The sequence below is a fragment of the Chelonia mydas genome, chromosome 8 (assembly GCF_015237465.2).
Source record: "Chelonia mydas isolate rCheMyd1 chromosome 8, rCheMyd1.pri.v2, whole genome shotgun sequence".
Lineage (NCBI taxonomy): Eukaryota > Metazoa > Chordata > Testudines > Cheloniidae > Chelonia > Chelonia mydas.
Genome location: NC_057854.1, coordinates 8,412,112 through 8,429,077, shown reverse-complemented (window position 1 = coordinate 8,429,077; position 16,966 = coordinate 8,412,112). Strand labels below are relative to the sequence as shown.

The 16,966-nt window shown below is 45.5% G+C and overlaps 1 protein-coding gene across 13 annotated transcripts in view; it reads left to right on the top strand.

Annotated features, from left to right (window-relative positions):
* The first annotated feature begins 1,139 nt into the window (after nt 1-1,139).
* Nucleotides 1,140-16,966, top strand: part of CNOT6 (CCR4-NOT transcription complex subunit 6) — a 47,207-nt gene continuing 31,380 nt past the window's right edge. The window contains exons 1-3 of one of the 13 annotated variants that reach the window (XM_043552621.1): nt 1,151-1,381; nt 3,869-4,248; nt 9,020-9,136. The gene's annotated coding sequence lies outside the window, so the exon portion shown is untranslated. Of the gene's footprint in view, nt 1,382-2,220; nt 2,899-3,868; nt 4,249-9,019; nt 9,137-16,966 lie in introns of those variants that run through there. The other 12 variants (XM_043552623.1, XM_037908043.2, XM_043552622.1 and 9 more) reach the window with 12 other exon arrangements.

Below are 16,966 nucleotides of genomic sequence, written 5' to 3'. Positions count from 1 at the left end.
ACCCTCACTCCATCTGCTCCTCCAGCTCCCCAATGATCCTCCATCTTTCTGCATATACCCCAAAGTACTCCTCCAACCCACACTATGTCAAAGTTCTCCTCCAAGCTTACACACCCACCAATGCCCTCTGTCCCACTGCCTTCAAGGAGCAGTGGGCACAGTCTGGGGTTCTCTGCTAGGTGTTTCCCTCTGGATCAGTGCTTTTGAACCTGTGACCCTCACTCTCATCCCTGTTTTTTCATTTGTTGTCCCCCATAATCTTTTGATGCCTGGATTCAGTGGCTCCTCCCCATAGGCTGGGGGAGGGAGGTAGAGACTATAGGTGTGTGGATCCGCTCACCCCCCAGAGCCTCAATAGGTGTAGTCATCCCTCACCAATCTATTCCATTCACACCACCCATCTCTTCTGCCACCACCCTGCCGTTTGCTGTTCTGCAACTACTTGTGCCCCCTACCTAATCTTCTTAACTGCCCTGTCAACATGTAATCCCCATGTACCCCCCTAAACTGCCCCCCCAAACAGATCCCCCTCAATCCACACTACCAGATCCCACTCCCCTCTCCTATCAACCCTCCTCCCCCAGCCTGATCCAATCCCCCTGGCAGGCACACACCTCCAAACCCCACCTCGAACATCTCGACCCCCCTCCCCAACCTTATCCCTTATCTCTTCACACCCAATTGTCTGCAACCCCCCACATTCAGCCCCCCCACCGACCCGCACCTCCTTTCCGCCCCCCGCCTGACACCGCCAGATTCCCTCCCCAATGCACAGATCCCTGCCTCCAGACCCTCTCCCCCCATAACTCCCCCAGTGCTTGCAGCCCCCCACCCCGCCCAACCCCACAGGCCCATATCTCTGCTCCCCCCCCCAGCAGCCCTCCCCTTCGGACCCCACAGGCCCCTCATATCCCCCCACTTCCCTCCCTCGGAATCTGCTGCGGTCCGGCCCGTCTCGCTCTGGGGGAAGCTCCGAGCGCGGCGCTGGCCCTCAGCGGCCTCGCACCACTCGCGGCGGCGGCCGCGGGGCCGGAGGCGGGACGCGGCGCTGAGGCGGGACGCGGCGCTCCGGCAGGCCCAGCAACGCCGCGCGACTCGGCGCGAGGCTTCTTTCGCGCAGCCAATGGCGCGTGGTGTGCGGTGAGTGTGGGCGGCCTCAGCGGGCGGAGATGCTGGGGGGGGGAGGCGGCAGCGGCCTCCCCGCTGCCGCCATGATGCTTGTTTGCTTTCAATGCGTGTGAGGGGAAGGGGGAGGAGAAGGAGAAGGAGGAGGAGCAGGCGGGGGGGAAGCTGCTCTCCCGTCCGGCCCGCGGCAGGAAACAAAGAGCCAGGCAGGCAGCGGAGAGAGGGCGGCGGGGAGACGGGGATGCTGCAGCCACAGGTACGGGGAGGAGCGGGGGGGAAGCGACTGCCGCCTCTGTGGGTACCCCGGGGCCTTCCCTCGAGGGGGGCTCTTGTTCTGGGAGTCGGGCAGAGTATTACGCGGGGGGGGGGGGAGGGGAAGGAGCGAGTATTATTACTCCGGAGAGGGTATTATTGCGCTTGTGGGGGAGGGGAGAGAGAGAGTACTGCTGCTTTGAGGGGGCAAGGGGCGGGTATTACCCCTCAGGGAGAATGGAGGTGGGGAGAAGCATTACTGCTCGGGGGGAGGAGGAGAGAGACGGGCGCCCCTAGGTTGGGGGTAAAAGGGATGGGAGTACCCTGGGTGGGTGCAGTATTGGCCCGGGAGGTGTGGGCAGAGAATGGCTCATGGGTTTGGAGGTGCGCTTGGGTTGGGGGCTATTGTTATGGAAGTTGTGGGGGGTAGTATTGCTCTGGGGGTGGAGTAATATTGCTCTGGGGCAGGGGAGGAGGGGGAGCTATTGGTCTGGGGGAGGGTGGATGGTAGTATTGCTCGGGGGCCTGGGAAGTAGTAGTGATCTGAGTTGGGGGTGTTACTCCCTTAGAGGAAGTATTAACGCGTTGTGGGTGCTAGCTGGGAAAAATGGGGGAATGTTTTTGCTCTGAGGAGCAAGGGGCTATATGAATACTCTAAGTGGTGGGGAGTTTTGGCTGGGAAGGGGTATTCCTCTCACAGGGCTGAGTGAGGAGAGGGGATGTCATTGGAGAGGGGAAGAAAGGGTGGGGAATCATTATTGCTTGAAGCTGGGGGGAGGCTCTCAAGGAAGGGGGCTTAAGTGGGTTGTTGCTATGAGAAACTCTGGTAGGAAATGGGGCTTATTTTTCAAGAGGAATTAGATGGAAGATTTATCCACAGAATAAGGGAGCTGAGAGGAAAGGGGCCTCCTTACCTCAGTAGCTTATTGTACCCCATATTTATTTGCATTTAGAAAGCAATTTTACTACTTTAGGGTGGATTTGCAGTGAGAGGAAAGAGGGGAGGCTTCTTTCAGAGGCGTTAGGTTTATTATTCTCTTTTCAAAGACTTATATGCATTGAGAAAGCAATTAAGAGGCAGTGACAATGGACTTGAAATTAGTATAATGGCATCTGGAAGTTTTCCTGTGTAATTGAGTTTAAAATAATTAAACATAAAGACAGAGGGAAATGACATCAGTCTGATAATTGTCCATCTACAGTCAGACCACAGTTTTCCATCAGTCTCCCCGCTCTGCATTGAGTACTTTAATTCATTTAAGCTGATGTATTCTTTTTGTAAGTCTTGTTTTATGAACAAACAAAACTGGCTTGTAAACAAAATCTGTTTTCTGTTGTGAGAGAAGCTTACACTTGCATTTGCTGCTGATGGTCTAAAACTGAGGCCTAGCTGGCAGGGAGGCCACAGCAACAACTGCTTAGATCTGTCTGAAATAGAAAGGAAAGAGTGTTAGACTGTGATTGACAACCTTGCTGTCCAATGCAATGAGTTGGGAGGGCAGGACTTGCGGTGACATGCAGGTAAGTGGCTGGGCCAGGGAGACTGTGGGACACACACACATGTAGGGGGTAAACAGAGGGGAATTTGGATACATATCTCTCAGGTTTCAGAGTAACAGCCGTGTTAGTCTGTATTCGCAAAAAGAAAAGGAGTACTTATGGCACCTTAGAGACTAACCAATTTATTTGAGCATAAGCTTTCGTGAGCTACAGCTCACTTCATCGGATGGGTTACTCCAAAGACAAGTTTATGCAGTATCCTTACATGAAGAGATGTGTGCATATCTTTAATAATGGAAATTATAATAATATCCAACTGATTAGGTTACTAAGCTCTTGAGCAAGCAATTATTTCTGTAATTGGTGGTTTGGGGGGAAGGATTGCTATTACATTTGTCAGACTCTGGGACAAACATGCAGAGAGTAAGCAGCTGTGAACTAGATGCAAGACCTACTTTGTCTACTCTGTATACTCTTAAATGTGAAGAATTTTAAGTTGCTATGTGTCCAACTGGCCAGGTTAGCACAACTCTTACAGGGCAACTCCTCATATTTTGTCCCAAATTTAGATTTTAGAAACAAACTTTTACATAACCTGACCAATAATGTCTCTACAAATTAAAAAAAAAAAAAAAAAAAATTCCTTGTGAAACTGGCTTCATTGTCCCATCCACACTTCATATGGGGGGGAAAAAACAGAAAAATGGCTTAAGTTTTCTTTTGATCTAAAATATTAGTGATGTAGAGACAAAAATTGCTTGAATATGACTCTCTAGGATAACATTTGATTTATAACAAGTTATGGCTCTTCAATTGTCCTTTGTTTAGTTTCAGGGGTTATTTTATTTATCTGGATTTCACTGTTATGGGTAACAGATACAACATTAAAAGGATTAAGGAATACCTGTGATAATTGTCTGGTTTTAAGTGTGAAGGTTTGCAAGTGTTGACTGGTAATTTTATTGTATCTTGCATTTTTTTTTCATCCTAGAGCAGGTCTCGTAATTGGGAATTTATCAACATTTCCACTGGGGTAATTTTACAGGATTATCTGCCCTGTGTTCTTCCTGCTGGTTCATCTGGACTCTGTGGAGTTTGCTGCTAGCAATGAAGCCTTCTGTGGGGGTTTATTCACGCTATTACTGAAATGGAGCCATTCGCATTTGGATTAACACTTTATTCACTTTCCACTTGAATCGCTTGGATCAGTCCATTTATAAAAAGGAGACTACTATGCATCTTTTTTGTGTTTGCATATTGAAGTTGAACTCTGGGTGCATCCTTGATGTGTTCAGGCTGTTTACTTTGCTTGAATGTTAGAGGAAGAACTGAAATATAAAGATAGATGAGACTATAATACTGCATGGGCAGGTAACTACTTTTGGTATTTTATATTTTCAGATCTTTTCTTTTTAAAAAAAGAATGTAGTGTCCCCAAGTTTGAAGAAGTCTTGTTAAACTGGGTTCACAGTGGTAAATGTTGGAAATAAAAATATTGAGATCAGGATATTCTAGAAGTGAGCAAGAAGAGAACTATTAGTAAACCTGGTGTATTGTTTATAATGGAGAAAGCTGCTTTGAAAACTAGAAGAAATGCTTCCAAGGTTACAAGATTTACAAAAAATTATGCACCTCACCACAAAAAAGTTTAACATCCTTCTAAGGCTATGGCTACGCTGCACTTTCGTGGGTAAAACTTTTAGCACTCGGGTGTGAAAAAAACCACATGCCTGACTGTCAAAAGTTTTACAGACGAAAAGTGCCGGTGTGGACAGTGCTTTGTTGGTGGGAGACACTCTCCTGCCAACAAAGCTACCGCCCCCGTTTGGGGTGGTTTTCTTTTGTTGGCAGGAGAGCTCTCTCCCGCCCTGACTACGCTGCTTGCCTTAGAGTGGCAAGACTTTAGCGGCACTGCTGTAAGCTGCGCAGTAGACATAGCCTAATACAGTAAGCACTGCTATCACTTTATAAGACACTATCATGTATATAAAATCCCAGCTGCACAACCTTCTACTTCCAAACCCAAGAAGGTGAGGATTTTTGTTCATAGTGCAACATGCATTATTATCATGGTATTATCATAATGCTTAGGATTCCCAGTCATGGAGCAGAACCCCATTGTTCTAGGTTCTGTAAAAACACAAGCCAAATATAGTCCCTGCCCCCAAAAGATTGCATACTGTTTGCTCTGTTTTTTCTGCCAGCAGAATATTGTAATTTACAAGAACTCTGTTAATCTTGTCATGTAATATTGGTGATACACATGAATCATGGGTAACTTGACATTCCTGGTCCAGACAGCCACACTAATTAAGTGTGGGTTATGTGTGGATCACATATTTGTGAGGGAAGTCTCCATTTTTTCTTTTGAGTCTAGGATTGTATACACAATACCCGTTACATAAGTCATTGCTATCCCCATAGATTTCCTTTGCTCCTTGCAATTTTTTTTGTTGTTGTTGACAAATTTTAATACTCAAAGGTAACAATTTGTCATGATGTAGAATCAGTTTGAGAAGAAAATACTTCAAGCCTTAAAACCTGATGAGAATAGCCTTGTAGTTCAGGCAGCAGACTGAGACCCAAGATCTGGGTTTCATTCATAGTTCTGCCATAGACAGAGGTTATACCTTGCCTGGGTCACATAGTGTTTTTTTTTATTTTTAACTTCAGAATAAATTACACACTCCACAAGGGAGTTCTTAGGCTAGATTCAATAATGCTTGTAAAGTCTTTTGACATGGAAGCTGCTATGTAATTTTGAAAGTTTAATAGTAAAGTACACAGAGTAGACTCAAACTGAACCTCTGCAGTGTTTAGTCTAGCCCTACCTGACATAGTGTTATGCATTCTTTCCCGTAATCCAATTTTGGTGCGTTACACTTGGAGGTGTGATCATTTTATAGATCTCATAAGTCATAGCATTTATTGTAAGGTCCCATGTTTTAATTAGGCTTAATTAGGCTATAAAAGTCCACTTATTCTGAAAGTTGGCATGTATTTGTGTACACACACACAGTTTCCACGTTAAGTGAATTTCTGCAATTGAGTTAAAGCCTTGAAAATGTATGTAACAAATGCATAGATGGAGGTCGCTTATCAAAAGCTGTTAAGATGCTTTAAGCTTTCAGTTTTTAAGGGATTAATAATTATAACTCCAAAATAGCTTTGATTTTTAAAACTTTTTGCCAACTGCCAGAGAGAGGTCTGCAAGATAGCTTTTTTTTTTTTTTTTAATAAATTACTCAAAGCCCTTTTGTAAAACTGCTGCATAAATGGCTGTCCAAGAGCATGGGATTTGGTGGAGCTGTCAAGAAGGGACCAGGCAGTGGCCAAGAAAGATTAAAAAAAAAAAAATAATAATAATTGTAAACAGCAGTGAAGAGGCATTGGAGAAGAAATGCTTGCCCTGTTGGAACAGAGCCCATGCTGTAAGAGAGATTAGGAGCTCTGCAGAATAGGTTCCTTCTCTGTCTGTGGAGCTCCTAAGGTTTGTGGGAGAGAGGTTTCCCAACAGGCACCTTAGGAGCTCCACTTGAGAGGAGCTAGGCCAGCATGGCACTTTTGTGCATCTTTGTTTTAGCAGCTAGCGAAGTTCCTGACTTGCAGAGTTTCCAAGCTCGGTAAGAGAGAGTTCTGCAGGACAACCGGAACCTTCCTACTTCAAGCTTGCTCCAGTGGGTTTTGACTTCTAACAGCCCTCTTACTGCAGCATCTCAAACTACCTCCCTCCCTCAACTCCTTCCTCTGCTGTCATTAGGGGAAAGAGGGGATTTGACAGCAGACTGCGGCTGGAGGAGTTTATAGAATGTGCTAAGTTAGTCTGAAGTAGGGTTTATGGCATCAGGTTGCTGATGTGGAAGGAGGTTATTTACTGTGCTGCACCATACCTCAATACCAGGACCTTGTTGCATATTATAATTTAGGTTTAATCTGTAGTATATTAAAAGATCTTTTAGTCTTACTGCTTTGGATACTTTGGGAAAAACGAATGACTTGAGGCACTAATCCTGCAAGTTGATCTGACTTCTGTGGAACTCTACAAGTCAAAGGATCTGCATAAGCAGATCAGCTTGCAGAATCAGGGCTAATACACTACATTTTAAGAATTGACTGGTATTCATGAACAGACTTTATTCCATATGTTTGAGACATCTACAAAGATTGGAAGGCCTGAAGCTAAACCAAAACAAAACTAGGTCTGACTGTATACAACATTATCTGCATTGTCTGCCAGGGTAAGTGGGTAACCACAGTAGCAGCTCCATAGCTAAGATTAAGACATTGTTCTTGCCCAGCTTTGACCATTAATGGCTATTTAACTGTCGCTAAAAAACTTTTTTTGAAAGTTTTGCAAATGTAGTATTATGCTAGGGAGGCTATTTTAGGAAAGTTTGAGTTTACATTTCGCCCACTCAAACAGGTTGGCTTAAAGACAAATTGTGGCACACGCTTATTCTTATAGAAAACTTGCTCACAGACCTAATTTTTTTTTTTGTGAGTTCATGAAGCCTGCAGTAGTTAAATTTTTTTTTTTACTCGATAATTCTGTATGAGAAAACTGTAATCTGTTGGTTACTGTGCAGGAGGGAGAGGTGGCTTGACCTAAGAGAAGGTTCATGTAGACTCAAATTAAGATAGTGCTGCCTGGATTTCTAGTGCTGTAGTTTGGAACATAACAAAATCCATAAATAAGACATCCATAGGGATGTTTAACTGGGTGTGAAACTCAATGTTTAAGGTAAGGAAAGGTAAGTAAAAAATAATCACAATATACCATGGTGCTAGCTTCATGGTCTTAGCCTGTTGTGCTGTCAGCTTCAAGCAGTGATACTATGGTTAGAATGTTACCTATTTCATTACCACTAATGCACTTTAATAACATTTAAAGATGACGAACATGGAACATCTAGCATGGCTTATAATGGAAAGTTATGACCAGCCTCAGCCAGGGAAACATGTGACCCTTTTCACACCAGAGAGGGGGCAGATAAGAGCTAGGCTTGGTTCACGCTTAAAACTTGTATCAGCATATCTATGTCAGTCAGGGGTGTGAAAAAAACCACACCCCTAACCAACATAGCTATGCCAACAAAACCCTCAGTGTAGATGCAGCTATGCCAAGAGAAGAGTGCTTTTCTTGACACATAGCTCATGTCGTTGCGGGAGGTGGTATTCCTACATTGACAGGAAAAAGTCTTGCAGTCAGCTGTGTCAACATAGCTGTGCCGACATAGTCTCTGGATTGTAGACAGCCGTAGAAGCTTGGTGCTTCTAAGTCATGTTTTAAGGTTTTGTGTGGCTTTTCCATGTATCTTAGTTGATAAACCCTGGCTGACTGAAAGGGAAGTCTCACTGTTCACTGGGGAAGGTGGCACAGTATTTGCTCCCTATTTCAAGAAATCATGTTTTCATTGAATTTTGCAATTTGCAACTCAGATGCTATGATACTTTACCTTATAAATGTGTAATCATTTTCTATATTCTTCAGATGTTTTGATAACATTACATATTTAGTTTAAGATATGTTGCAAATGCACCAGCTTTTCAGTAATTTTTATAAGGATAATTAGTAAAGTATTCTTTGTACATAAGCTAAATATATATTTACATAAGGTTTTAATGTCGCCCAAGAAGCTGTTCTGGTTCAGTGGCTGTATTATAGGCCTGTATGTAGTATTAAACTGAGTATAAGCCACTGATTTAAGAACTGAAATTACAGCAAAGTAGACTTAAGCATCTTGGTAGGGCCAGCCCAGCAGTCTAGTTGCATTGCACTGCATACTCTTTTGTTGAAATATCCTGAACGCGAGAGAGAGCTTGGTCCCACAATTCTTGAAAGTATGGGAAGTGGAGTGGACCCTCTGTCTCCAGGTAGTTGAGCAGTGGTGTCTAGTTCAGGAAGGAGCATGTTCACCCCAAGTACGGTCATTACAACACAAGGGTTTGAGGGCGGGTTGTGAAAGTTGGGGTATTCCAGGGATTCTCTACCTCACCTTGCCTTAACCATAGAGAATCAAAAATAATGCAAAGAAGCCTTTTAAACTTCTAATTTTTGGCTTATATTCTAGAATATTTGTGTGCATTTTGTGGCAGAATAAAAGGATTAGTCTAATGTTGATATTTTTTATCTGTTTTGCAGCTCTCCTAGTGTTCAGCCATAAGTGGTTTCCAATCTGGACTTGACTGGGAGCATTGCAAAGCTGATGACAGGGGGTGCAAAGTCCAGAGCAGTGTGAAATTTCCTTACTGTTTTCTGGCAAGTTTTTACCAGTAAATATTTTGTGTACCAGAAGCCTTACTGTAAGCTAACTCTCTAAAGGATTAGATGTGAAAGGGTACAATTTCTTCATTCAGGTGATGCACTGGACAAATCGTTCATGTAGTTGATAGGTGCACATTGGCTACTGAAGAGTCAGTTTGTACATTTACAGAATTCATTGAATGCGCAACCATCAAGAGGCATCCTTTTCCATGATCAGATCATACGCAAAACATATGTAAAGTATTTGCAAGGTTCATGTTTTCAAGGAATGAGTTAGAGGCTTATTGATTTACTTTGAGGTCTGAACAATCTGTGACCACCCTGATTCATTGTATCAGTATATGGCTGTTTTTCTTAAATAGCAGTTGGTGGCTAGGTAGACAGGGTATCAGCCTCTTGACTATTTCTATAATATGAAATGCCGTTGGCTTTAGTGTTAATATATTTAGTATTTGTCTGTGGCAGCTGACGAACATCTAGGCCAGGCATGGCCAAACTGTGGCTCATGAGCTGTATGCAGCTCTTTCACAGTAAAGTACAGCTCCCGGAGCCCTCCATACCCACCATTCTCCACCTACCAGACTCGGGGCAGAGCTCAGGGCTTCTGCTCTGCGGCAGAGTGGTGTGGCTAGGGGCTTCTGCCAGAGACAAATGCTGCCTGTAAGAGTGCGGGTGGAGGGGGCACAATTTAAAGGTTCGGCCCTCCCAACAGCTTGAGTCACACACCCCAAAGCACGCTCTCCCTCTTTCGCTCAGTGGCCCCTCCCTTCAGCTCACGGGTATTAGCTCTGCCTGGAGAGGCAGAGGCAAACAGCTGGGAGCTGCAGGGAGGGGTCTCTGCTTTAGCTCTTTGGGGAGAGGCAGCAGCAAAAGCAGATGAAGCCCCAAGGCCAGGCAGGTGCTTCCCATGGGGCTGAAGGTCTGAGACCCTCCTCCCTTCAGGGCTGAAGCCCCAAGCCCCGGGCCCCAGCAGGTGCCTCCTGCAGAGCTGAAGCCCCAAGTCCCGGCAGCTATGCCCCAGCTCTTGAACTTCTGAAGACTGTCATATGCGGCTCAGAGAGTCAGTAAGTTTGGCCACCCCGATATAGGCCTTTATGTAGGTACCTATTTATAACTATTTAGGGAACTGTATTTAGGAAGATGAGCTGCTTTATGGCCAAATTCTGAACTCCTTACTCAGGCAAATTGCCATTGAAGCTATTGGCAATTTAGCTTAGTAATAACTGAGTGCCTAATTTTGCCACCCTTAATCCAAAGTTGTATCTTACTCCAAAGATGATCCCAGTGAAATGCAATGTTAGCAGAGTCAGGCTGTGTGTGACAACCTCAGACTTTGTCCGTTAATAGGAAGAATTTAGTTTTGTAGTTGCATAAAGGCAGTGGTGAGCTGGAGTCCGTTCGCACCAGTTCGTGCGAACCAGTTGTTAAATTTTGAAGCAGTTTTAGAACCGGTTGTTAACCCGCTTCCCTGCAGGGGGCGCAGAGGCTTTGATGGGCTCCGGCAGGGAAGTGATGTAATTCCTCCTCCGGCCGCTGGGGGCGCTGCCCTGCGGGAGCCATGTAGGCTGCCGCGCTGGGCATGAGCTGTGTTGCTGCTGCTGCTCCTGCTCCCCCGAGCAGGAGGCCCTTGGGCTCCCGCTGCTGCCTGGTGGGTCCCCGGCTGCTCTGCTGGGCCTGGGCTGCGTCCTGCTGCTCGGGCTGCTCCGAGCCGCTCTCCCTGTGAGTACCCACCACCCTGCCCACAGCCAGCCCCCGTCTCCAGCCACCCCCGCACCCCCTGCCCTGCCTGCGGCCAGCCCCTGTCTCCAGCCACCCCTGCCCTGCCTGCGGCCAGCCCCTGTCTCCAGCCAGCCCCTGCCGCACCCCCTGCCCTGCCTGCGGCCAGCCCCTGTCTCTAGCCACCCCTGCTGCACCCCCTGCCTGCTTGCGGCCAGCCCCTGTCTCCAGCCAGCCCTGCACCCTCTGCCCGCAGCCAGCCCCTGCCCACAGCCCCAGCCCCCCCCGCACCCCCTGCCCGCAGCCCCAGCCCCTGCCACACGCACCCCCGCACCTCCTGTCCGCAGCCAGCCCCTGTCTCCAGCCACCCCCGCACCTCCTGTCCGCAGCCCCAGCCCCTGCCACACGCACCCCCGCACCTCCTGTCCGCAGCCCCTGCCACACGCACCCCCGCACCTCCTGTCCGCAGCCAGCCCCTGTCTCCAGCCACCCCCGCACCTCCTGCCCGCAGCCAGCCCCTGCTGCACCCCCTGCCCTATCTGCACCAGCCCCGCAGCCAGCCCCTGCTGCACCCCCTGCCCTATCTGCACCAGCCCCGCAGCCAGCCCCTGCTGCACCCCCTGCCCTATCTGCACCAGCCCCGCACCCCCTGCCCTGCCCGCAGCCAGCCCCTGCCTCCAGCCACCCCCCGCACCCCCTGCCCTGCCCGCACCCAGCCCCGCACCCCCCGTCTCCAGCCAACCCCTGTCGCACCCCCTGCAGCCCTGCTCAAAGCCAGCCAGCCCCACACCCCCTGTCTCCAGCCAGCCCCATACCCCCCTTCCCTGCCTGCAGCCAGCCCCTACATCCAGTCAGCCCCTGCCCTGCCTCCAGCCAGCTCCGCACCCCTTCCCTGCCCGCAGCCAGCCCTGCACCCCCCTGCCTCCAGCTAGCCCTGTCCCACACCCCTGTCTGCAGCTGGCCCCACGTCCACTGGTGCCTTGCAGTTCCCAGGGCAGTAACCCTGTACACCTGCTTCAATGAGGGGGGCAGGGAGCAGCTGGGACCCACACATGTGCACACCCTAGGGTGAGCAGACAGCAAGGGTGAAAAATCAGGATGGGGGTGGGGGGTAATAGGAGCCTATATAAGAAAAAGACCCCAAAATCAGGACTGTCCCTATAAAATCGGGACATCTGGTCCCCCTAGCACACCCCAGGGAGTGGCGGGGACCCACACCTGTGAAACGGAGCTCATTTCTAGTTCAGGCCCATCTTTTTTAAAAAAGAACTTTAGGCAGGGTTAACACACACCCGTATTTTCCTGGACATGTCAGGCTTTTTGGTTCTTAAATCGCTGTCCAGCGGGAATCCTGTCCTCCCGGGAAAATATGGATGTATGGTAATCCTATTGGTACAAAAAATACATACTGGGGCACATCCCTTAAATCAGAACTTTTTATAGAGAACCGGTTGTTGAGATTTTGGCAGCTCATCACTGCATAAAGGGTACATACAATAAGGGGTCTTGGCATTTAAATGCCAAATATACTGCATGTATACTAACTATGATTAACTTGATTGGATAGGGATAAAGAGTTATTCAGTAATTAGCCCAAATATAAATAGAATTTGCTTTGAGATAGTCCATATGAAAATCAATAGGCTAATTGATTTCTACTCAGGCCATCTCACTTGACAGTCTAAAGAATAAGAACTGGTATTGCAGTCAGGTTGTGAAATTGCCATTATAATCATCCTTTTCACTCAGCTTTTTCAAATGATTTCCAGCTTTTCATTCTCATGTTTAGTCTCAAATATGCATTTTTTTCTTTTGTTTTTTGAAGTTTCAGAAAAATCTGTTCAGCTGTGTGGATTATTGTAAGAAGAAAATTTTGCACAGTTAAGACTATGAATTTTATGCAAAGACTGTATCTTCCTATATTTTTCTACAATACCTACCACAAGGGGGGGCTCTGATCATGACTGGGGGTTACTGGCACTTCCACAATAAAAATATTAAAATAATCAATACAACTTTAAAATTTCAGGTATTTTTCATATACAACAGCTTTAACTATCAGCATCATTATATATACCATTGCTGAAAATTAAGACTCATATAGCTACTCTAATCATCCTTGGCTGTATCTACACTGCAGTTAGACACCTGTGGCTGGCCCATGCCAGCTGACTCAGTCTCGGACTAAGGGTCTGTTTAATCATGGTGTATACGTTCAAGCTCAGGCTGCAGCCCAATCATCGACACTGCAAGTAAACAGCCCTGCGAGTCTGAGTCAGCTGGCATGGGCCACCAGTGTGTTTTTAATTGCAGTGTAGACATAATCTTAAAGCCCTGTTAGTTATTACTCTGAATCGTCTTTACACCAGGTGGGCTGTCCCAGGCAGGCATGTGGTATGCCAGGAGAATACCTCCAGCATAGTAATGTTCTATTCCCAGCTGCAGAGCTGACTTCTTCAGCTATGTGCTACTTCTGCAACAGCCCCAGGTGAAGGGGACGTTCTGAGGTGGAGCAGAGAAAGGACTGATCAGGAAGGGAGGTGGTGTGGCTGAAGCAGACCTGCACCTCAGCTGTTCTGCACCCTGCAGAGCCCCATTGGGGCTATTTAAGCTGGGCACACCTTGGCTGCTGTCATCTGAGCTGGGGGCAAAACTGGCTCACAGCCATTGAATAGGAAAAGTGAAAACTGGCTTGTCCTGGCACCAGTGAAACCATAGTGAATAAATTAGGAGTTTTTCAGAACTTCCAGGCTTCGGAGATTTTATCCTTTAGTTTGTGAAACTCTAAAATGTTTCTTGTTCCTTTTAAAGGAAAATGATGGCTTTTTGGGAAAAGGCAAGACCTTATTTTCCAATTGTAGAGTTTGCATTCTGGATTTTTGTATTGAAGGAAACTACTCAAATTTAAAATGGAAAGTTGGTAGGGTGTTCCCTGCAGGTTTGATTTTATTAAGAATATGCTCTCTATTTGCCTTCCCACAGAAGGCCTTTAAAAATAAAGGTGACTCAAAAGCACCAGGGAGATATACAAACCTAATAGGGAACATGGCATTCTCAGGAGAAATGAGTTGTGGACTAGAGGCCATTTTTAATGTGTATCTGATTGGATTCTGAGTGCATCAGACTTTATGAAACCTGCTGAATAAGGCTTCAAGTTGTGCTGAGTAAGCAGAACTCCACCCCCATTGAAAATAGTGTAGGCTTACGCTAAGAAAAGTTTTTTTGGGACTTTCAACATAGAGCTGGGCTCTGTGGCTTTCAGTTGGTGCTGAAGGCTCATTGTAGCTGACTTCAGTTAGATTTTAAGTACTTTACAGAATTTGTTACAAATCTTTTAAGAATCTTTAGGTTGCAAAGAAATTAGCTACATAACCTGGTTTTATGTAATTGTAAGGAAGTATGTAAATTTTAGAGTAGAAAAATCAAATCACTAGTTTTACATAACTAATCCTATTCTAAACTTGTTTGCAAGAAACAAGGATGATAGATTCTTTTAGGATTTTGCATTTGTATGTCATTGTTAACTCTTAATGCAGTGATGTATGTGAATATAAATGACTGACCTGGGGTATGTCTACACTACAAGTGCTACAGCAAGGAAAGGGTCTTCTCCATTGCTGTAGTGAATCCGCCCCTTCAGGAGAGAGTAGCTAGATCAACGGAAGAATTCTTTTGTCAACCTTGTGGTGTGTATCCCGAAACTTAACTACATCTCTCAATGGTGTGCATTTTTCATGTTCCCTAAGTGACGCAGTTAGTTTGACCTAAGTTTTAGGTTTAGACCAGGCCTTGGTCAGCAAGAAGAGGAAGTATAGCTTGTGGTTTTGTATTGCTAGGTAACAGAAAAATATGTTTAAAAATTATCGGAAGGGATACCCTTGGACCACTGACCAGGTTTGTGTCAGATATACTTGACAGAAGATTCTTGAATAGATTATACTGAGGTTTAAATTCCAAGTGGGATCAAAGGAATCTTGCATTTTCTCCTACTTTGTGGTGGTTAAAAAATTCCTTATGGAAAAATCCTATGGAGGCATCACACTTGTGCTGCTTCCATATGCTGCTTCAGTAGGGTCTATAGGAGCAACAGTAATCGGATGATGATTGCATCAGTTTCATTTACTCGTAGCAACAAGTGACATTTAGGTTAGACAGTAGGAAAAACTTCCTGACAGTAAGGGAGGTTGTGGAATCTGTCATTGAAGGCTTTTTAAGAACAGGTTAGACAAACACCTGTCAGGGATGGTCTAGAGTAATACTTAGTCCTGCCTCAGCGTAGGAGATTGTACTAAATGACCTATTGAGTTTCCTTCCAGACCTACATTTCTGTGATTCTGGCCAAATAAAGAAGTGATGCTGAATTCTGGAAATACCTGAAATCAGGCTCCTTTATCTTGAAGGAGAACTGCTGGAGTATAATATCTTTTGAAATAGGAGAGAAAATAAAACATTAACATCACCTTAAAAAAAGGAAAGAGACAAGGGGGAATATGATTGAAACAAGGGCTTGAAAAGAGATGAGGTAATGGAGAGAGAAGAGCATTAAATCCAGGTTCGGAAAGGAGAGAAATATCAGGGGGAATTGCTTAGTTTTAAATAAGAGATATCTGGCTAGTTCAATTAACAAAAATAGCTCCCAGGAAGGTAGCCAAACCAAATAACCACACCTCATAACATCAAGGAACTCTCCCTATTCCTGTTCTCAGAGAGAATGTGGATGAAACTCGTAACTGAGAATACTTATTTTCAAAAATTTGGGCATTTTTTTGTTATCTGGTAGTCAAACTGCTGAAGCTTACCAGTTTTGTACTGTGAATATTAGAGACTTAGGTGTTACGAAAATTGTAATTTTCTAACAGTGCCACCACTTTCTCATGATCTAGGCTGGAAGTAATGAACCACAGTGCAATTACTACATAAGGAGGGAAGGGGACAGAAAACCAGAACAGTCTTCTACCTTAGTGTAATTTTTAAAATTCTTGTTTGGGGAATGGGTAGAGTGAGCCTATTCATAAAACAGGAGTGAGAATTTAAGACAGTGCTGACAGAAGAAACTCAACCTGTTTGGGCCCCACAGACTACCTTTTTAGTAGAAAGCAAATGCAACACAGCATCCCTAAAGATGTGGTGATGTTTACATTATATCTTAAATATTGGTCCTCACCGCTCAAGTACTCTTCCCCAATACAATGTATAGAAGGCATTCTCCAAAGTTGCAGCACATGATTTACCTTCCGTTTAAAGAGGCTAATTTTCAGGGGTCCTAACAGGTAGTTTTTGACCCTCTTAAGTAAAGGCTAACAGTTTTAATTTGGCTATATAGTTTGTTGAAAACTGCTGTCATGTCTTTCAAATGATCTAAAAGCAATGTACTGAGTTCAGTTAAAATTTTGATTTTATTTAAATAATGTTTAACTAGAGTCTGGATGATGGGAATGGGAAAGGACCTTATTTCACATTTGCTACTGCTTTGTGGGTGGGGATAGATTTCTGCAAGATGTGTTTAACAAGGCAAAAATACTATTTGGGTATGTCTTCACTGTAAAGTTAACTCAGGTGATCAGTGCTCGGATCTGAATACCCTGCTTAATTTACTTTACGGGTGAGCAGCCATATTGCAAAGCCACACTGGAGTTACTGTGTCCTCATTGTTGCTACCTGTGTGTGTCACTCAGTCTTCTGGGGACATATTCCCCCATATCAGTAAGCTGAGCCACTCTGTGAATCTTTCCCAGTGAATTGTAGGATAACTGGTCTGTCCTTCTGGACACATGGGGGTGTAATTGTAGGAAGGCACTGGAAAAATATCAGCACCTGGATGATTTACTTTGCATTATCACTACAAACTGGGCAGGTTACCCACCAGAGTGAAAATCCCACTCAGGCTTTAGCCTGCGGGCCCAGATGAACCGGCCAGCCCAGGTTGAAAACACCATATGTGTGAAAGGGTTTCTTCTGTGCATGGTTGGGGGATTAAGGGCAACACCCAAGAGCATAAGTGAAAAGTTACTCTGCAGTGAAGACACATCCTCTTACTGTTGATGCAAGAAAAGCTTACTTTTGTAACAGAAAGAGCTGGAACCTGTTTTCAAATGAAAGTTTGGATTA